This window comes from Prionailurus viverrinus, chromosome B3, assembly GCF_022837055.1.
Source record: "Prionailurus viverrinus isolate Anna chromosome B3, UM_Priviv_1.0, whole genome shotgun sequence".
Classification (NCBI taxonomy): Eukaryota; Metazoa; Chordata; class Mammalia; order Carnivora; family Felidae; genus Prionailurus; species Prionailurus viverrinus.
In genome coordinates, this window is record NC_062566.1 from 13511593 (window position 1) to 13534318 (window position 22726).

The following is a 22726-nucleotide window of genomic DNA, read 5'->3' on the forward strand; positions in this document are numbered from 1 at the left end:
TGCAGAAATGATTTAACCTTCCCTCTTACCATTGAAATTAGGTACTGAGTATCTTAGACCAACTAGAGATTGACCTGAGTGGAAGCTAGGCTGCAGTTTTGATGAAGCTTTTGGTTGCCCTTAAAGGAGGCTACTTTTGTGAGTAGTCTTTCAAAGCTTTCAGCATCGATACCAGTGTGTTCTTGGGGCCCAGTCCTTGGAGCATTTCTTAAATTTCTTGTTTTCTCAGCATTGGAAGATTACAGAAAACTCCACTCTACTTTTTTGAGGCTTTCTGCTTTTCTTTTTAACCTCCTACCCCATGCAGCCTCAGAGTGACCACCTCAGCTTCTGCTCCTCCCTTCTCACTAGTTTATTGACCCCTGGAGTCTTCAGTTTTGTGTTTTCAAAACCTAGGACAAAAGCTCTGTATCAGAGCTCTGTATCCACTGTGCAAACAAAGGCTGGAAGCTTAGTTGCCCTGTACCCAGCATCTGTAAAGGCCGGTAGGGGAAAAGCTGCCACAGAACACCGTTTTACATCAGGCAGGTTCTCACCCCTCTAGAATCTTGGCATCGTAAATCCTTCTTCCTTCAGCAGCTTTCCAGGGTCTTTAAACAGATCTCTTTTGTATTTTATTTTGTTTATGTGGTGTATCTCAGTGAGTTCTTTGGTCTTCTACCAGTTGCTCCATCTTACCTAAAAGCAGATTTGTCAATTTCTTTCTGTATTTTATTAGTTTAATATGTACTGTTTTATATATTTTGAGACATTTCATTAGGCTCATACATATTTAGAATTGTTCTACCTTCTTGGTCAATTTTTCAATATATTCTGTATGGTCAATGTTTCAATATATTCTCAATATATTGTCTATTCTCAGTGAGGCATGCTCATCTTAAATCTACGTTGTTTTACGTTAATATAGCTACACCTTTCTTTTAGCTAATATTTTCTTGATATGGTCTAGTTCTCTGCATTTGCTTTCAGCCTTACTGTGTCCTTATGCTTTATCTGTATATTTTATAAGTAGCATATGGCTGGATTTTTTTAAATCTAGTCTGATCATATTTCTTGACTTGCCAGTGTACTTGGATTTTATTCTTTGGTATTGTTTGTATATGTAGACTATTTTATACCATGTTAACTGACTTTAATTTGTTAGAGGGCCTCAGGCATCAAAAATGTCACCATCATATCACTCCTTGTATCCTTCAAGAACTCCTCAGATTATAGCTTTACACTGAGTCCCCCAAGGAACAGAACATTGGAAGATCTACTTTCTCTAGATGGAAATCTACGAACCCTGCAGGTTTTGATTAAGAATGGTTGGGAAATCAGTGCCAAAGGTTAATCCATTCCTGCCTGTGTTTTTTTGACTCTCCTCTTAAACAGTGCTTCTGTGATGCTCTGATGTTACTCTAGAGGACATTTGTTTGCACCAGCACTGCTGCCAATCCCTGTTATGAAGTGGCAGGCATTGAGTGTCCCAGGAACGAAGAGGAGAGTTACAAGGCTGAACCACAGCTGTTCTTTTTAAAATTTGTCTTCTTATAACCCTACGGGGGGTTTCTTATTCAGGGTACTGGCCTCCACACATGACATTCCTGCACCGCCCCCCCCCCCCAGCCACCAAGTACATATTCCAGCATAATATGGGGTTTCTGACACTTTTCTCCACTATTCCTTATGATTCATAATACTTTTAGTTCCACTGGGTTAATTCCGAGGGAGGTAGATCCTGTATCAACGTGTTCTCAGAAATCTGAATTGGCAATTTTTTATATTGTTAAAATTAGTAGTTGTATTCTGTTCTGTAATCCTAATTTCCACAGTTATTTAATTGTAGTTCTAAATAGAAAGGATTCATTGATTATCACTGGTCCTTTACTGTGGCTTTTGCATTCTTTTGTTGTTTTAATCTGTTTCCTGGTTTATGGATTCATTTAGAGAATTTTTTAGCACCACTCAGTGCCATGTGGCATTTTAGAAGCTGAGTATGCAGCATTGAACAAAACTGAAAAAAATCCAGTGTCTTTCAATTTATATTTTACTTAGATGACTGGACTTTTTCAGCAAGTAGTTCTATTTTGTTTTTTCTTCCAAGAAGAGCTTATAGGTACTATACTTCCTGAGTACTTTTATGTTGAGAGTGTTTGTTGCTTTATACTTGAAATATGACTTGGGTAGGTATAATGAATTCTAGGACCCCATTGCTTTTCCCTAGAACGTGCAGAGATGATTTCAAGGTATTCAGCTTTGAGCTTTGCCAGTATCAGACTGAGTATGTATTTCTCTTCTCCTAACAAGTGACTTGACATTTAGTAACTTAACTATGCCATGAGTTTTGATTATTTATCATTTGTGTGTGCCTTTTGGAAGGCACACATGTGCCACATGGAAATTATGTGCCTTTTCAATATTTTGGTTGTTTTGTTTTCTTTCATTTGGTATGGCTATACTTTTTTTTGTTTTGTTTTTTTGGAGAGAGCTCAGGAGCTAGAAGAGGCAGGGGAGAGGGTGGTGTGGAGAGGGAGGGAGAGTATATATCTTAAGCAGGCACCACGTTCAGTGAGGAGGAGCCTGATGTGGGGCTTAATCCTATGACCCTGGGATCGTGACCTCAGCCAAAACCAAGAGTCAGATGCTTAATAGACTAATCCATCCAGTAGTGAATCACTACAGTGTAGTGATTCACCAGTTCCGTATATTACTCAGTACTAATCAAGAAAAGTGTACTCTTATCTTTTTTTTTTTAATGTTTATTTATTTTTGAGGAGAGAGAGACAGATTGTGAGCATAGGAGGGGTAGAGAGAGAAGGAGACACAGGATCTGAAGCAGGCTCCAGGCTCTGAGCTGTCGGCACAGAGCCTGATGTGGGGCTCTAACTTACAAACCGTGAGATCATGACCTGAGCCAAAGTTGGACGCTTAACTGACTGAGCCACCCAGGTGCTCCAAAGTGTACTCTTATCTTAATCCCTTTCACCTGTTTCACTCATTCCGTGCCCCCCCCCCCCCAGCCCCCGCTGGTGACCACCTCCCCGCTGGTGACCATCTGTTCTCTATAGTTAAGAGCCTGTTTTTTGGTTTGTCTCTCTTTTCTTCCTTTGTTGTTTTTTGTTGTTGTTGTTGTTGTTGTTGTTGTTGTTAAATTTTTTCTTTGTTAAATTCTACATGTGAATGAAATCATATGGTATTTGTCTTTCCCTGACTGGCTTATTTCGTTTAGAAATATACTTTCTAGATCCATCCACATTGTTGCAAATGGCCAGATTTCATTCTTTTTTCATGGCAGAATAATATTCCATTGTATACATATACCAAACCTTCTTTATCCATTCATCAATCACTTGGGCTGCTTCCATAGTTTGTAAATGTTGCTGCAGTAAACATAGGAGTGCATATATCCCTTCCCCTTTGAATTAGTGTTTTTGTATTCTTTGGGTAAATACACCAATAGTGTGATTATTGGATTTTAGGGTAGTTCTGTTTGTAGTTTTCTGAGGACCCTCCATACTGTCTTCCACAGTGACTGCACCAGTTTGTATTTCCACCAAGAGTGCATGAGGGTTCTTTATTTCCCCCCATGTTCTTGCCAATGCTTGTTGTTTCTTGCATTTTTTATTTTAGCCATTTTGATATCTGTGAGGTGATTATCTTATGGTGATTTTGATTTGCATTTCCCTGATGATGAGTGATGTTGAGCATCTTTTCACGTGTCTGTTGGCCATCTGAATGTGTTCTTTGGAGAAATGTTTGTTCATGTCTTTTGCCTATTTTTTAATTGGAGTATTTGTTTTTTGGGTGTTGAGTTGTAAAAGTTCTTTGTATATTTTGGATATTAACCCTTTATCGGATATGTCATTTGCAAATATCTCCTCCCATTTGGTAGGTTGTCTTTTAGTTTTGTCAGTTGCTTCCTTTGCTATGCAGAAAGTTTTTATTTCTTCCAATAGTCCCAATATTTATTTCTCCCAATATGTCCCAATAGTTTATTTTTGCTTTTATTTCTCTTGCCTCAGGAGACATATTTAGAAGGATGTTGCTATGACCAATGTCAGAGAAAGGCACATGCAAAAGAATGAAACTGGACCACTTTCTTAGACCATACACACACAAAAAAACTCAAAATGGATTAAGGACCTAAATGTGAGATGTGAAACTATAAAAATCCTAGAAGAGAGCACAGGCAGTAATTTCTCTAACATGGTTTTATTTTTAAACAAATATTTTTTCTTTTCCAATTGTTCTGTGCTTTTTTAGTATTTATTATCTGTTGACCATATCCAACATCTTTATTCATTTTAATGTTTTATTTCTGTTTCAATTCTTTGAATTTCCTTACTGTGGTTTTTATCTGTCATGATTTTTTTTTTCCCTGATTCTTTTCTGAGTGATACTGGCTTACTTTTTAGGTCATTATGCTATCTCTTACCTTTAGCAATGATCTTAGGTACAAACTAGCAAAGGAGACTTCTCTCTCTTTTTTTTTTTTTTTTTGGTTTTACATCCCCTAATATTCTGTACTTAAAACAGGGTCTTTATTGGTTTTCTTCCCCCACTTCTTTCAAGATCTTACCTTACTTTTGAATCTTACAGCACTAATCAAAGGATCTTTGGCTAGACCTTCACAGGGCTGTGACATTGTTACTTTTGTGAAGAATCTCATTTGTATTTAAATTTCTCCAGTTTGGCAGATAAAAATTTATGCTTTGGAGGCCTTACTTCTTCCTTAAAGAAAACCCATAGTTGGTTGGTCGGTCATTCATTCATTCATTCATTCATTCATGTTTTTAGTGACTTACAAGAGGAGTAAACATGGTTTCATTCTTCCATTTCGAATTGAAAATAAATATTTCTCTTGAACTTAACAAATTTGTCCTTTTAATGAAATTTCGATCTTCAGCTTAAAAATAGCACTTGTCTTGGAATAATAAATTAAATATTAAATTGTAATTAGGTAGTCTGTATTCTCTAAGTAGCTGAATTTTAGGTTATGTTACCTGCTTCATGTGAAATTTATGAGCTGAAATGTAGCTGTATTGCCACATTACTAATTAACAGTATACTTATTAGGAGACTGATACTTACTTTTAGATGTATTGTAAAGCTGAATTGAGAAGGAAAATCCCTGCATGACAACCAAAAACTTGTAACTGCAAACTCTAAAGTAGGGGCAAAATATATTTTCTTGCTTTGTATCTTGTTATTTTGGTACAATCTAATCTCCTAGGCAGAATGGTTTTACCTTAAAAAGTAATCAGTATCCTTTCCTTCTTTTTCCTGTTTTCTCCCACTGAATTCCATTTTCTTTTTGTTAGCTCCCAAAATCTATTTGTAAAAACAGATATTTCAATAGATGTTGAGATTTTTTTTTATCCAACTTGTAATTTGTGTTTCATGCTGAGAATTTGAAAATATCAAATGTAGTCCAGTATTCAAAAATAGTTCATAAAAATTATTTTGGATATGTGGTACAACTTTCATATAAATAAGTACCACACAGGCTGGATTGTTTTGGCTAATTAAATTTTCTAGTCAAATGAAAGTTTTAATAAAAAAAACTTTCAGGGCGCCTGCATGGCTCAGTCTGTTGAACTCAGGTTAGACTTGGCTCAGGTCATGATCACATGGTTTATGGGTTTGGGCCCTGTGTTGGGTTCTGTGCTGACATCTCAGAGCCTGGGGCCTGCCTCATATTCTGTGTCTCCCTTTCTCTCTGCCCCTCCCTCGCTCATGCTCTCTCAAAAATGAATAAACGTTAAAAAAAATTCAAATTAAAAAAAACTTTTTCTCAACCCTGATTTCAGTCAGCTCACTAGCAAACAGGATATTTCTGTGGTTATGTCGTATGTGGTGCTTTGTGCTTTGTATACTGAAAAATACAAAGGAAATACAAGGTTTTAAGAATTTTAAGGAGATTAGATCTCTATAAAATTAGGAGAGTAAAGTAGTTAAATACTAAGACGTGTAGATAGAAAATTCATTTGATGTTCCCAAAAGGAAGAAAATAGACACCTTGCCTAAATTTAATGAAAACTTTTATACTACATTTTAATTTTTTCATGCTACATAGGAAATGAAATTTATTGAAAAATAAGGAACATCTTTGAATTGTACAGTGAAATGCATTTTCATTGTTGCTTCTCTTTTACATGTATACATTATAGCTGTAATGTAATAGTGTAGTCAATTAATTTTATGCCTGTGACAAAAGTTTGTGGTGGAAACAGTTACTTTCCATTGTGTTAGAGATCCTCAGCTTCTTCACTAGCTGTTGTAATGATTGATTCTAAGTCTAGATCAATGATTAGACAAAGTTCATAGGACAAAAAACATATCATAGGTATTGATGAAGAGAGAAAATTGTTTCACAATTCTAAAGACTATTTAAAGGTACCCTTATGGACTTTTATTTTTTTTTACCCATTTTTAAAATAAACTTTTTTTAAGAGCAATTTTAGATTTACAGAAAAATTGAACAGAAAGTAGAGAGTTTGCATATACTTTGTGTTCCCGCAAGTATACAGCCTCGCCCCCTCCCCGCCCTCAACATCCCACACCAGCGTATGGTACATTTGTTAAATCGTTAAACCTTCACTGACACACCATCATTGCCCAAGATCCATGGGTTTAACTTTAAGGTTCACTCTCGGTGTTGTACACTCTTGTACGGTCTGTGGGGTTTTGATGAATGTATAATGGCATGCATCCACCATTATAATATCATACAGAATAGTTTCACTGTTTTAAAAATCTACAGAACTCAACATGTCCATGCCTTCCTCCTGCTAACCCCTGAAAACTACTCATCTCTTTATTGACCATAGTTTTGCCTTTTCCAGAATTTCATATAGTTCAAATCATGTGGTATGTAGTCTTTTCAAATTGTCTTCTTCCATTAGTAATGATACAGTTAAGGTTCCTGTGTGTCATTTCTTGGCTTGATTCTAAGGACTGAATAATATTCCATTGTCTAGATGTACCACAGTTTGTTAATCCATTCATCTAATGAAGGACATTTTGGTTGCTTCCACCTTTTTGCAATTACGAATTAAAAGTTGCTATAAACATCCATTTGTAGGTTTTCATATGGGCAGAAGTTTTTCAACTCATTTGGGTAAATACCAGAGTGAGATTTTTGGGTTGTATGGTAAGAGTATGTTTAGTTGTATAAGAAACTGGCAGTCTGTTCTCCAAAGTGGCTGTACCATTTTGTTTTCCCACCATCAGTGACTGGGTGTTCCTATTTTTCCACATCTTTGCCAGAGTTTAGTGTTGTTGGTGTTTTTGATTATCAGCATTTTAGTAAGGCATGTTGTAGTATCTCATTGTTAAATTTGCAGTTCCTTAATGCCATGTGATATTGAGCATCTTTTCATATGCTTTTATACCATCTGTATGATCCTTTTCATTTAGGTATCTATTCATGTCTTTTGCTCATTTTTAAATTGGGTTATTTAAAAAAAATTTTTTTTTTAACGTTTATTCAGTTTTGAGAGACAGAGACAGAGCACAAGTGGGGGAGGGGCAGAGAAAGAGGAAGACACAGAATATGAAGCAGGCTCAGGCTCTGAGCTGTCAGCACAGAACCCGACAGGGGCTTGAACTCCAGAACAGCAAGATCATGACGTGAGCTAAAGTTGGCTGCTTAACCAACTGAGCCATCCAGGCACCCCTAAATTGGGTTATTTTTAAATGTTGAACCAGCCATGTATACCTGGGCTAAATCCCACATGGATGTGATATATAGTTACATTCTATTTGTTAATATTTTGTGGAGTGTTTTTACATCTGTGGTTCATAAGAGCTGTTGGCCTGTAGTTTTATTTTCTTGTAATGTCTGTCTGTTTTGGTATTAGAGTAGTCTTGGCCTCATAGAATAGGTTAGGAAGTGTTCCCTCTGCTTCTGTCTTCTGGAAGAGATTGTAAAGTATTGGTATGATTCCTTAAATGTTTAGTAGAATTCACCAGTGAATCCAGCTTAGCCTGACTAGAGGCTTATCAATTCTATTGATTTCTCCCCCACCCCTCTGCCAAAGAATCATGGTTAGATTTTGTTGATTTTTTTTCCCCTCTTGATTTATTTTCAAGTTTTAATTGATTTCTGCTCCAATTTTTATTATTTCTTTTGCTTTCTTTGGATTTAATTTACTCGCTTTTCTAATTTCTTAAGGTGGTAGCTTACATTATTGATTTTAGATCTTTCTTCTTTCATAGTTTATGGATCTAATACTAAGAATTTCCCTCTAAGCACTGCTTTCACTGCATCCCAAAACTTAAGTTGTATTTTCATTTTCATTTACTTCAAAATAGCTTTTAATTTCTCTTGAGATTTCTTCTTTGACCTATGTGTTATTTAAAATTACGCTGCTTAATCTGTAAGTATTTGGGGATTTTCCAGCCAGCTTTTAGTTACTGATTTGTTATTTCATTGTCATCTGAGAATATATAACGTGTGATTTCTATTCTTGTAACTTTGTTAAGGTGTTTTATGGCCCACAATGCGGTCTATCTTAGTGAATATTCCATGTGAGTTTGAGAGTAATTATATTGTTATTGGATGAAGTTGATGTCCATTATATTCAATTGATTGATGATGCTGTTGAGTTCAGTTATGTCCTTACTGATTTTCTGTCTGTTGGAACTGATATCCAACATTTCTGATAGTGATGTGTTGAAGTTTCCTCCTATGATACTAAATTTATATTTCCTTGAAGTTTTATCATTTTGCCTCATATATCCTGATGCTTTGTTGTTAGGATTGTATGCTTTAAGGATTGTTTTGTTTTCTGGAGAATTGAGTCCTTTATCATTGGTTAGCCTTTATTTATTTTTAATAATTTCCCTTGTTCTGAGATCTGCTCTGATGGAAATTAATGTAGCTGTTAGTTTTGATTGGTACTAGCAAAGTATATCTAACTTTATTTTTAATCTATATATGTCTTTTATTGAAAGTGGGTTTTTTTGTAGACAGCATGTAATTACTGTTTTTGATACATTGACAATCTGTTTTTTAGCTGGTGTATTTAGACCATTGACTTTTAAAGTGATTGTTGATGTAGTTGGATTAATAACTACCACATATGTGTTCTACTAGTTGACTTTGCTCTTTGTTCCTATTTTGTTTACACTCTTTGCTTTTTGTGTTTTGGGGTTTTTTTTCGTTTGTTTTTTGTTTGTTTGTTTTTTGGTTTTTTGTTTTGTTTGTTTTTTTTTTTGAGAGAGAGAGAGCATGAGCGAATAGGGGAGGGCAGAGAGGGAGAGGGAGAAAGAGAACCTTATGTAGGCTCCATGCCCAGTACAGAGAGGCCTGACTCAGGGCTCAGTCTCACATGAGGTTATGACCTAAGCTGAAACCAAGAGGTGGACACTTAACCAACTGAGCCACCCAGGCACCCCTTTGTGGTTTTAATTAAGTATTTTATAAGCTTCCATTTTGCTTTCTTTGAACTTAGCAAATCAGTTATACTTTTCTTTCCTTCTTTTTCTTTTTTTTTTTTTTGTAGTTGCCCTAGAGTTTGCAATATAAATTTGCAACTAATCCAAATCTACTTCAGGTTAACACTTCACAGATATAGCTTCACATGTGGGTAGTACAGTGACCTTATAATAACAAGTATTCCTAATTCCTCCTTTCCATTCCTTATGTCATTGCTATAATTCATTCCTCAATAATCATCTAATACGTTGTTGCTATTATTTTGAACAAACTTATGTTAGGTCAATTAAGAATAACAAAAAGTAAAAGTTTTTAATTTATCTTCCCTTATTCCTTCTTTGATATTCTTTATGTAGATTGACATTTCTGATTATAGGGTACTCCTTCTCTTTGAAGAATTTCTTTTAACATTTCATGTAAGGCAGAGCTACAGACAGTGAGTTCCCTGAAAATTTTTTTTTTTTTTTTTTTGGTCTGAGAAAGTCTTTATTTCTTTTAAAGTATAATTTCTCAAGATACAGAATTTGGGGTTGGTGGGGTTTTTTTCCCCTTACCACAGTATATATCACTTCATTGTCTTATCCCTTACATTGTTTCTGAGGAGAAATTGGATGTAATTCTTATATTTGTGCTTCTGTAGGTAAGGTGTTTTTTTCCTCTGGCTTCTTTCAAGACTATTTATTTTTGATTTTCTGTAGTTTATATATAATATACCTACATGTAGTTTTGGGGGGTTTATGTAGGTTGTTTTGGGGGCTGTGTGGCATTTCTTCCTGGATCTGTGGTTTGCTGTGTGACATTAATTTGGGGGAAATTCTTGGATGTTATTGCTTCAGATATTGCTTTCTTTCTCTTTCTACCCCTTCTGGTATTCACGTTACACATATATATTTTAGTTGTGCCATAGTTCTTAGATATCCTGTTCTTTTTTTTTTTTTTTTAGCCTTTGGTTTGTTTGATTTTCACTTTTGGAAGTTTCTGTAGACTTATCTGCAAACTTAGAGATACTTTCTTTAATCAATTTCCAGCCTGCTAATGAACCCATTGAAGATATTCTTCATTTCTGTTAGTGTTTTTTGTCGTCATCATCATGTAAAAAAAAATGTTTTTCAGAATTTCCATCTTTCTAGTTACATTACCCACACATTCTTGCATAATGTCTACTTTTTCCATTAGAGTACTTTCCTTGGCCTGTTGATCATAGTTATTTTGTATTGCTGGTCTGATAAGCCCAATATTCTTGCTATATCTGAATGCTTCTGATGTTTGCCCTGTCTCTTCAGACTATTTTTTTGCCATTTAGTATGCCTTGTAATCTTTTGTTGAAGCTAGACATTATGTACTGGGTAAAAGGAATTATAGTAAAAAGGCCTTTAGTAATGTAGTGAGATATGGGGAGAGGGGAAGTGTTCTGTAGTCTTACGATTAGGTCAGTCTTCTAGTGAACCTGTGCCTGTGGACTCTGAACTTTATAAGTGTTTCTCGGTCCCTGCACCCCATCTTTAGGTGGGATAGAATGGATTGACTATTTCCCTTTGCTCACATTAAAGGCTAGAGAGAATTGGAGTTGGATATTTCTTTTTCCCCCAGGTCAGTTGGACTCTGATAATACCCTTGTAAGTTAGGCTCTGATAAAATATTTTGTCTTGAAGGGAGGCCTCTGAAGAATAGAATGTTCTGGCATATTTCAAAATGGCTACTTTTTCCACTCCCTGCTGGAAGCACAAGGGGATTTTTCTCTGATCTTTACTGTGAGAACCTAATAAGTGTAAAATCCACAAAAGTGTATGCACGCCCCCCAAGCCTAGACCCCACCTGGAGTTTTTTCGTTTTTAAAAAAAATTTTTTAATGTTTATTTATTTTTGAGAAAGAGAAACAGTGCGAGCAAGGGAGGGGCAGAGAGAGAGGGAGACACAGAATCCGAAGCAGGCTCGAGGCTCAGAGCTGTCAGCACAGAGCCTGATGTGGGGCTCGAACTCATGAACTGTGAGATCATGACCTGAGCCAAAGTTGGATGCTTAACTGACTGAGGCACCCACCCCATCCCTGCCTGGATTTTTTAACTTTTATGTTTGTCTACACTGAGCCTCCAGCAATACATCAATTATAGTTCACGTTTTCCTACCTTGGTACTGGTTTTTGTGAAGGTTTCTTGTGTGGCTCTGGCAGTTTATGACTTTCAGTGTCTGCCTGTCTGTCTCCAATTTGGGGGGCACAAGTTGCTCTGTGACCCCAATTCTCTGAGGGATCTAAGAAGAGTTGTTGATTTTCAGTTTATTCAGTTTGTTCACACAAATAACACAGAGACTAAATAACGTGCTACTAAACAATGAGTAGGTCAACAAAGATTTCTAAGAGAAAATAAAAAAAAATACATGGAGATAAATGAAAATGAAAGCACAATGATCCAAAATCTTTGGGATGAAGCAAAAGCTGTTCTAAGAGGGGAGTTTGTAGCAATAAAGGAAGAAGCAAGAAAAATCTCAAACAACACACCCTTGCCCCTAGAGGATCTAGGGGGAAACAAGCAAACAAACAAACAAACAACAACAGAAAAACCTCAAAGCCAGTAGAAGGAAGGAAATAATAAGGATTAGAGCAGAAATAAAGACTAAAAATATAATAGAAAAGATTAAAGAAATCAGGAGCTGGTTGTTTGAAAAGATCAACAGAATTGATAACCTTTAGTCAGACTCATCAAGAAGAAAAAGAAGACTCAAATAAATGAGAAATGAAGGAGGAGAAATAAACTGGCACTTCAGCAAACAAAAGATTATAAGATAATTTATGAAGACTTATATGCCAACAAATTGGACAACCCAGAAGAAATGGTTAAATTCCTAGAAACATATAATGTACCAAGCTAATACAGGAAGAAATAGATTGATTACTAGCAATGAAATTAAATCAGTAATCAAAAACTCCCAGCAAACAAAAGTCTAGGACCAGATGGCTTCACAGGTGAATTCTACCAAACATGTAGAGTTAATACTTATTCTCTTCAAATCATTTCAAAAATAGAAGAGGAAGTAAAACTTCTAAATTCATGCTATGAAGCCAGCATTACCCTGATACCAAAACCAAATAAAGACAATACAAAAAAAAGCAAACAACAGACCAGTATCTCTGATGAACACAGGTGCAAAAATCCTGAACAAAATCTTAGCAAACAAAATTCAACAATACATTAAAAAGAAATCATTTACCATGATCAAGTGGGATATATTCCAGGTTGCAAGAGTGGTTCCAATGGGTCATATTCACAAATCAATTAATGTGATATCTTATATTACCAAGAGAAAGGTAAAAACCATATGATTATCTCAGTAGATGAAGAAAAGGGATTTGACAAAGTGCAACATCCATTCATGATAAAAACTTGCAACAAAGTAGGCCTAGAGGGAACATACCTCAACATAATAAAGACAGTATATGAAAAACCCATACCTAACCTCAGTGATGATAAACTGAGCGCTTTTCCTCTAAGATCAGGAACAAGACAAGAATGTCCACTCTTCCATTCTCACCACTTCTATTCAACTTAGAACTGGAAGTCTTAGCCACAGCAATCAGACAAGGAAAAGAAATAAAAGTCATCTAAATTGGTAAGGAAGAAGTAAAGCTGTCCCTATTTGTAGATGATATGGTATACTATATGTAGAGAACGTTAAAGGCTCCACTGAAAACTTACTAGATCTGATAAATGAATTCAGTCAGGTCACAGGGTATAAGATTAATATACAGAAATCTGTTGTATTTGTATATACAAATACTGAAGTAGCAGAAAGAGAAATTAAGAAAAACAATCCCACTTAAAATGGCACTAAAAATAATAAAGTACCTAGCAATAAACTTAACCAAAGAGGTGAAAGACCTGTACTCTGAAAACCATAATACATTGATGAAGGAAATTGAAGATGACATAAATATAAAGATATTTTATGTTCATCGATTTGAAGAACAAAAATTGTTAAAAATGTCCATACTACCCAAAGCAGTCTAGAGATTTAATGTAATTCCTTTCTAAATAACATTTTTCATAGAACCAGAACAAATAATCTTAAAATTTGTATGGAACCACAAAAGACTCCAGATAGTCAAAACAATCTTGAAAAAGAACAAAGCTGGAGATATCACAGTCCCAGATTTCAAGATATACTACAAAAGTGTAGTAATAAAAAACAGTGTGGTATTGGCACTAAAACAAACACATAGATCAATGGCACAGAATAGAGAGCCCAGAAGAAAACTCACACTTAATATGGTCAGTTAATCTACAACAGAAGAGGCAAGAATATACAATGGGGAGAAGACAGTCTCTTCAACAGATGGTGCTGGGAAAACAGCTACATGCAAAAGAATGAAAGTGGCCCACTTTCTTAAACCATACACAAAATTAAATTCAAAATGGATTAAAGATCTAAATGTGAGACTCAAAACCATAAAACTCCTAAAAGAAAACATAGACAGTGATTTCTTTGAAATCAATTATAGACAGATTTGTAGGTGTTTCCTAGGGCAAGGGAAACAAAAGTAAAAATAAACTATTGAGACTGTGACAAAATATAAAGCTTTTGCACAGCAAAGGAAACCATCAACAAAATGACAAGGTAACCTACTGAATGGGAGAAGATATTTGCAAATGATATATCCAGTGAGGGGTTCATATCCAAAATACATAAAGAACTTATACAAATCAATACTTAAAACAACAATCAATCTGATTTAAAAATGGGCAGAGGTCCTGAATAGACATTTTTCCAAGGAAGACTTAGAGATGGCCAACAGACACATGGAAAGATACTCAACATCACTGATTATCAGGGTAATACAAATCAAAACCACATGAGAGATCACCTGTCAGAATGGCTAGAATCAAAAAGATCAGAAAAAAGTGATAATGAGTATATGGAGAAAAAGGAACCCTTGTGCACTGTTGGTGGGAATGCAAATTGGTACAGGCACTGTGGAAAACAGTGTAGAGGCTGCTCAGAAAATTAAAAATAGAACTACCCTGTGATCCAAGAATAACACTACTGGATATGTACCCAAAGAAAGCAAAATCACTAATTTACAAAACTATATGTACCCCTGTGTTTATTACAGCATTAATAGCCAAGATAAGGAAGCAACCCAGGTGTCCACCAACTAATGAATGGATAAAGAAGATACATGGCACAGCACAGAACCTGCTTCGGATTCTCTCTCCACCCCCCCACTCTGCCCCTCCTCCACTCACGCATGCTCTCTCTCCAAGTAAATATTTTTGAAAGAGGATTCTTTAAATTTGATAATGCTTAAAATAAAATTAAATATCTAACATGTTTCATGTACAGAAATTTATAAATCTGTTTCATGATATATTCAAAGTGCTGAATGGGAAAAATCTTCAGCCAAGAATACTCTATCCAAGAAGGCTGTCATTCAGAATAGAAGGAGAGATAGGTTCCCAGACAAACACAAACTAAAGGAGTTTGTAACCACTAAACCAGCGCTGCAAGAAATATTAAAGGGGACTCTTTAAGTGCAAAAAAGAGACCAAAAATGACAAGATGAGAAAGGATCAGAGAACTCCAGAAACCACGACAAAACAAGTAATGAAAACAAAGATTCGAAATTTTGGGAGGAATTCTTAGTAATCAAGGTCATGGGGGCTGCATAAATCTTGATTCTTCCAACATAATTTCCAAAAAAATCAATACAGAAAAGCGTAAAAAACAATTCAAATTATACAAAACCTATATATAGCCTTGGTATAACTAGAAAGCAAAGAATGTCCAAATTCATTTTAACTTGAAGTTGGAAAATATTACCAAGTAACAATATGCTGTTTTCTTCAAGTTCTGCAAGTCTTTGATGGAAGCAAGCATACTTTAGAAAAAACTATGTGGAAAAGAGAAGAGACTTTATGACTGTCTAAAGTTGATTTGAAATCATTACCAAAAAAGGAAAAGTCTACCCTAAGTACAAAATTCTGAAAAATACTACTTGTACATAAAACAGACCGGAGGTAAAGGGTTTAAAATTTATTCCATTCAAGGAAGTGGTCTTGGAAAGGTAACTGTTTGAGGGAGAAGAAGGTATAAAACAAGGCAGAGGTAATCTTTGAAAAATGCTTGTTAGATGGAAAAGAAGGGAAGTAGGAATCCGTCAAATAAAAGAAGATACAGAAAGTATATATTGAATAATAGAAAATTCCTCTCCCTACTGCTGATACCCCTCAAAAGCCTTCCATTAAAGAGACCATACTGTACTCCATTAAAAGAAGAGGTGCTCTTGAGTGAAGGCTAATTAATCCACCCTCCCACTGCCAGTCCTTTCCATTGCAATTCTGTGATGTCAGCAGTTCTACCTATACAAACTGTTACAAAGAAGATGACAAAATGACAATTTACAGCTGTTCAGGTGATGAATTTGTTGCCCCCAAACAATGGAAAAGTGGAAGAAACTTGTTATATGATAACTCCCAAGCTGAAACAATTTTCTGTAAATAAGTATTTAGGAATGTGACATTAAAAAAATCATCATTCCTGGGGCTCCTGGGTGGCTCAGTCGGTTAAGCATCGGACTTCGGCTCAGGTCATGATCTTGTGGTCTGGTCTGTGAGTTTGAGCCCTGTGTGCTGACAGCTCAGAGCCTGGAGTCTGCTTCGGATTCTGTGTTTGCCTCTCTCTCTGCCCCTCCCCAACTCGCACACTGTCTCTCAAAAATGAATAAATGTTAAAAAAAATTGTTTTAATCACTCAAAATTTTCATATAGGAAGAATAGAAATGGATTTTTTTAAGGCATAGATGAAACAAAGTGATTGAACTCCAGAAAGAAAAGGAAAGATAATATATCAAAGCAAAGACTAAATTACACAGTGACCATAGAAGAATAGATTGTAATGAAACCTTAGTAAGATCACTGAAGGAAAGCAGGAAAACGACTAAGTGAATGGAAATAAGTATGTTCAAGGGGTTATAGAGAAGGTGATTGTAAAGGGGGATTGGTAAGAGAGGTCCAACTTAATATAATTGCAGTTCCTGAGGAAGAGAAAGAATACCATAGGAACCAGCATAGTGGATCTCTTGCTGGTAAAATCAAAGACCATTTAAACATCAAAAGAAATGAAGATACTAATTGATTATAACTCATAGAATAAAATAACCTACGAGTTGATACTGACGTGAATGAATGAATGCATAAATGGAGGAAAAGCAAACTGTCTTACAATAAAATGCAACTGGTAGTAAGTGTAGGTACAATGTATTATGAAATGAGAAAATCCCCATTTGACAACCAGCATAGTAATAATTTTTTTAGGCAAGAATCTTGAGTGGATGCTACGATCAGTTTATTAAAGTTTGTTAAGTGAACAGGATATTTACATGGCAATTTTCATAAGATACTTATTACTTACAAGGGGGAAAATAGTAACTTTGCAAAGGAAAAAATGTGGCAGACACTGTTTTAACCAAGTTAACAATTCCAGTTAGGGGGCAAATGGATTTCATGTGCACTTTCATGTGACATATTGTGGAGAGAATATCACTTCTAAGCTGTTAGAATGCAGTCTAAACAATCAAAAAGAAACATCAAAGTCAAATTGAGAGAAAGTGCCAAGGTCCTGAAAGACAGACTAAGGAAGTATTTCAGATTAAACAGGGTGCAGTTGAATACAACATCGAATCCTGAATTGGATCCCGGAGCTAGGGAAAAAACCAAAGTCTTTTTTCCCCTATAAAAGAAATTAGTGAGATAATTGTGAAACTTGAATAAAGTTTGTAAATTAGATAATAGTGCTATATCCTTGTTTTCTGATTTTGGTAATTGTGTTTGTCCTTGTTTTTAAGAAAGTATTTGAGGGCTGGGAATGCAAGCTGGTACAGCCACTCTGGAAAACAATATGGAGGTTCCTCAAAAAATTAAAAATAGAACTACCCTACGACCAGCAACTGCATTACTAGGTATTTATCCAGGGGGTACAGGTGTGCTGTTGTGAAGGGACACATGCACCCCAATGTTTATAGCAGCACTATCAACAATAGCCAAAGTATGGAAAGAACCCAAATGTCCATCGATGGATGAATGGATAAAGAAGATGTGATGTATATATATAATGGAGTATTACTCGGCAATCAAAAAGAATGAAATCTTGCCATTTGCAACTCCGTGGATGGAACTGGAGGGTATTATGTTAAGTGAAATTCGTCAGAGAAAGACAAATACCATATGACTTCACTCATATGAGGACTTTAAGAGACAAAACAGATGAACATAAGGGAAGGGAAACAAAAATAATATAAAAACAGGGAGGGGGACAAAACAGAAGAGACTCATAAATATGGAGAACAAACTGAGGGTTGCTGGAGGGGTTGTTGGGAGGGAGGATGGGCTAAATGGGTAAGGGGCACTAAGGAATCTACTGAAATCATTGCTTCACTATATACTAATTTGGATGTAAATAAAAAAAATAAAATTAAGTATTATGTTGAAAAAATATATAAAACTTTAAGACTAAATCTAAAGCCACCATAGTCAAGACAATTTTCTATTGGCTAAAAGACAGATATATCAACCAATTGAACAAAATAGAGAGTTGGGAAATAGACCTACACAGATTTTGGCATTTAGGTTATGGCAAAAGTGTCAAGATAATTCAATGGGGAAAAAGGAATGTCTTTTCAATAAATGATGTTTCGTCAATTGAAAAAAAAATTAGGGGCAAAGGGACCTTATATATAACCTCTGTCTTATTTCAAAGAATTCAGGAAAAAAATTGTGTACAGGTATTTATTTAGGGAAGGAAAACATGGTAAAATGTTAACAGTTGGGGAGTTTGGTTGAAGAGATATGGAAAATTTTGTACTACTTATTGAAAATTTTCTGTAAGTTTGAAATTACTTAAAAACAATAAGTTAAAGGGATGATAGAGTTTATAAGAATATAAAGTTAATTTTATATTCTCATATAAGTTGTTAGCAATAAACCAGAGTGTTTAAAAAATCGGCTAAGTGCTATAGATAAGATGAAAAAAGATTTTATTCATAAAACTTGAAAGTGAAATATTGATACTATAGTTTTCAACGTTATGTCTTTGGTGTCACTGAAGTAGAAGTGTGTTCTTATGCACATTTTTCTGTTGCTGAAAAAGCTCTTTTTGGCTTGGAGTAAGTTGGAGGAATAGAGAAGAGATTATTATAAATTGTCCTCCACCAACTCCTTTCTTCATCTTGAGCTCTTTGATAACTTAGAAGAAATGTTTTTGAGTAAGTATTTTTGGAAAGGAAAACAGGGACTGGCATCCTTTACTTACTGATAGTGAACTATGGAGTTTTCTTCTATCATGCTTAATGGATATTCTGAAGCAGCATTACTTGTCTCAGTCTTACTGCTGATTTGTTCATAGCTCACTTACTTTGAAAGTCTTTGACTAGAGTAAGGATTATTCTTGGAATAAATGCTTTTGCTTTGCTGATTGTCATTTTCTTCCTCTTCTTCAGTACTGGAAGTATGGAAAAAATTTTTTTCAGTGTTTTTTTTTTTTATTGATTTTTGAGAGCATGCAAGCAGGAGAGGGGCAGAGAAAGAGGGACAGAGGATCTGAAGCAGGCTCAGTGCTGACAGCAGTGAGTCTGGTGTGGGGTTTGAACTCACGAACCGTGAGATCAAGACTTGAGTCGAAACCAGACGCTTAACTGACTGACCCGCCCAGGTGCCCCTGGAAAAACATTTCTGACTAAACTTTGGTAAATTCAGAGTTTTAATGCAGCAAGTACATCTAGGTACATTTCAAGACATAAATGATTTAAAGTTCAGTATTTTAAAATAGTGAACTTTAATAATGGTATTCTTATATTCATTATATTCCTATAGTGATATAATACAATGCCAGGATTCTGAGACACAGTATTGCAATCAGTAATAAAAATTTAAAACTTTTTAATGACAGATATTATGTAAACAAAGTTAATATGTAAATGAGAAATTTGGGAAAGTATTTGTAAAACCTAGTTAATATATCTGTACAAGGAGCTTTTACTTAGATAAGTAAAAAGCACATCACAATACAAAAATGATTAAAAGATAAGCAGTTTAGAGAAAGCAAATCTCAAATAACAACAAATACAAGAAAAAGATGTCTAATCACTACTAATTAGGAAAATGCATGTTAAAGAAATGAGATTTTTATTTTATATCTTTCATACTAGCAAAACAATTGTAACATTTATATGAAACAATTGTGAAGTTATTTAAAAGAATACCTTAGTATACCATTTGACTTAGAGGCATATCTACAAGATGTGGTTGAATGAGCGAAATAGAGAGTATTGGTAGAGTCCCAGTTTTATAAAATGGCTGACAAAAATCCCTTCTGTGTGTATACATGTACATGTGAATATGGTTATGCAATCTTGTACAAAAATGTAGAATGAAAAACACTAAATCAGAAACATTGGTTAAGGGGATGATGTTGGTGCAAGAGAAAGTAGGGAGGCAAGCATAAAATGTTACATTCCATATATATGCATTTATATAAAGTTAATATATGTGTTTGTGCATTTATATTATAATGAGTTTTTTAAAGATTAAATAATATTTATTTTCAAAAGGTTAGGAAAGGAACCATTAGGAACATGCAGTGTGAAGTATGTTCCACAGATAGGGAAAATAACAAAATTCCTAAGGAGGAAAGTAGCTGGTAGTTAAGGAAGACACATGTGTGCACATATGTACATAAACACACACCAGTGAATTTTTTTTTTAGTTTTTTATTACATTTATTTATTTTTGAGAGACAGAGTGAGACAAAGAGTGGGGGAGGGGCAGAGAGAGAGGGAGACACAGAACCCAAAGCAGGCTCCAGGCTCTGAGCTGTCAGCACAGAGCCCAACACAGGACTCGAACCCACAAACTGCAAGATCATGACCTGAGCCAAAGTCAGACGCCTAACCGACTGAGCCACCCAGGCGCCCCACACATCAGTGAAGTTTAACGGATGTAAAGGAGAGTGAAGGGAAATAACTTTAGATAGAGAGTTTGAGGCCAGATAATTTATTTTGTTTACTTAATGAGTTTGGATATTACTTTTAATGCAGTGAAAAGCTCTGAACTTTTACTTATATAATTTGATTTATGTTTCAAAAACATCACTTGGGCAGGTATGTGGCACATATATTGTAGGGTATAATAGATGAAGCAGAAAATTCAATGTAATGATTATATCAGTAATATACATGAGAGGTGATATAACTTGGCCCAGGCTGATAGTGGTGTGAATAGAAGTGAATAGATTTGAGATACGTTTTAGAGGTAGAGTCGCCACAATTTGCTGATGGATTGGATAGGGCAGATTATGGGAATAAGAAGGACCAAGGATAACTCTTACGTGTTTTTTTGGTTTTGTGTGAATGGGAGGTGGTGCCATGTGCTGAAATGGAGAAGAATATGGAAAGAGCATATTTGTTTTTAAAATCATGGAACTGGATGCAATCACCTGGCAAGGACTGTGAGGGTAAAGAGGAGAAAGGAGCCCAAATCTAAAGCTTAAAGGTACTTCAGTAAGTAGAGGTGTGGCACTTCCTTCTGCTCATTGAAGGAAGAGGATATAGCTGTAAAGGCTGACAGGAAGCACTGAATTAGGAGGAAAATCAGGACAGTGTTGTGTCATAAAACACCTGGAGAAGAAAGTGTGAATATGGTCAACTGTGTAAAGTGCTGCTGAGGTATATGGTAAGGTAAGAACGAAAAAAGTGACCATTGGCTCTAATCACATTAATTAGGTTGCTGATGATGACATGGACAAGTCTTAGTGGAATTTGGGGAATGGAAGTCTGATTGCAGTAGTTGAGGAAAGAATAGGTAAGCGGTTGGAGATGACAACTACAGACATTTCTTTCAAACATGTTTACTGTGAAGTAGATCAAAGAGGAGGGGCAACTGGAGGGGCAGTATGGAGTCCAAGGAGATGCTAGAACATGCTTCTGTGCTTCTGGTCTTTGATCTAGTGGAGAGGAAGGACAGCTTGATGGGAGAGAATGATACTTCTGGAAAGGAATAGGAACAGAAAAGTCAGCAATAACAGCAGAAGGGTGAATGGAAAGCTACAGGTGAAGTGTTTAAACTGATAGATATGATGATGGGAAGTGGTTTGAGGCAAAGTTATGAGCAGAGAGTGGACTTGAGACAGAGAAGGTGGGAAATAGTTGACTTGGAGAATGGGCTAATGAGAAACAAACCAAGTTATGATGGTTTGGCAGTGTTGAGTGTTAGCTGAGATTTATGGTCATCAGTTCAGAAACACCAGAGGGGTGTGTGTGTGTGTGTGTGTGTGTGTGTGTGTGTGTGTGTGTGTGCGTGCATGCCTGTGTGTTCCCAGGAGTTGTCAGCTACTTGGATAAAGATACAGGGATAATTGGTGTATGTATTGGGGGTCAGTTCCTGGTTGGGGCTGTGCCAGGCAAGTATGTTCATGAGAGAAGGGTAAAGTATGTGTGTTTGTAAAGGAGTGAAAATAGTGAGGACCATGAAATCTAGAGAGGAAAGAAAGGACATGAGAATAGACAGTAACAAAGTGGTGAGGTAAAAATGGATTGGAGGACTGGATATAGGTTAAAGAATTTCTGGAGAAGTAATGCGAAATAGAAGAGCTAGATAGGAGGCAAAATGGAATACGTGAAGTTGAGATTTTGGAGGTGATTTTTGGTGAAAGGTATAACAGTAGGAGTGAGTTCTTGACATGTGGAAGTGGATCATTTGGAGTTGGGGAGATGTTTTTGCAGTGATATTTTACACAGATACTGAAATCACCAGAGATAAGAGTAGGGCTAGAAAGAAAAGTATCAGGTGATAGTTATCAGTGCATGAGGGGGTCATTTGGTGCCCATCACAAGGAGAATTATTTGGTGGTATAAATTTCATGGTGTGAACTTGAAAACATCTGAAGTTTTTGAAGGAGAAGGAAGGAAAAATAATTTGTAAGACAGAGTAGGGAGCAGAAAGGATGTACCTTTCAGGCTCTTGAAAATAGTAGATATAATATTTAAAACAAACAAAAATTGGTCTCTGTTTGAGAGGACTTAAGGTGACAGGTTCCAGTTAGAAACTGGAAAAAATATTCAAAGAAGAATTTGAGGACTTTGGGGAATTTGTTCATCCCTAGGCTGTGAATTTTAAACTGGATAAGGGGTCAGTGATCAGCTGTGTCCTTCTCCGGTTCTTTGCCTTCTGCAGCAGACTGGCAGCGAAGGATAAAGGGAAACCTCCTCAGGAAACTGACTGCTCTGTCGGGAGGTAGAAGTTAAATGTAGGACTGTAG

At 35.8% G+C, this 22726-nt stretch overlaps 1 protein-coding gene across 6 annotated transcripts in view; it reads left to right on the forward strand.

Annotated features, from left to right (window-relative positions):
- MEF2A (myocyte enhancer factor 2A) overlaps positions 1 to 22726 on the forward strand; it is a 161391-nt gene that overhangs the window by 73910 nt on the left and 64755 nt on the right. The gene's annotated exons all lie outside the window — the stretch shown is intronic.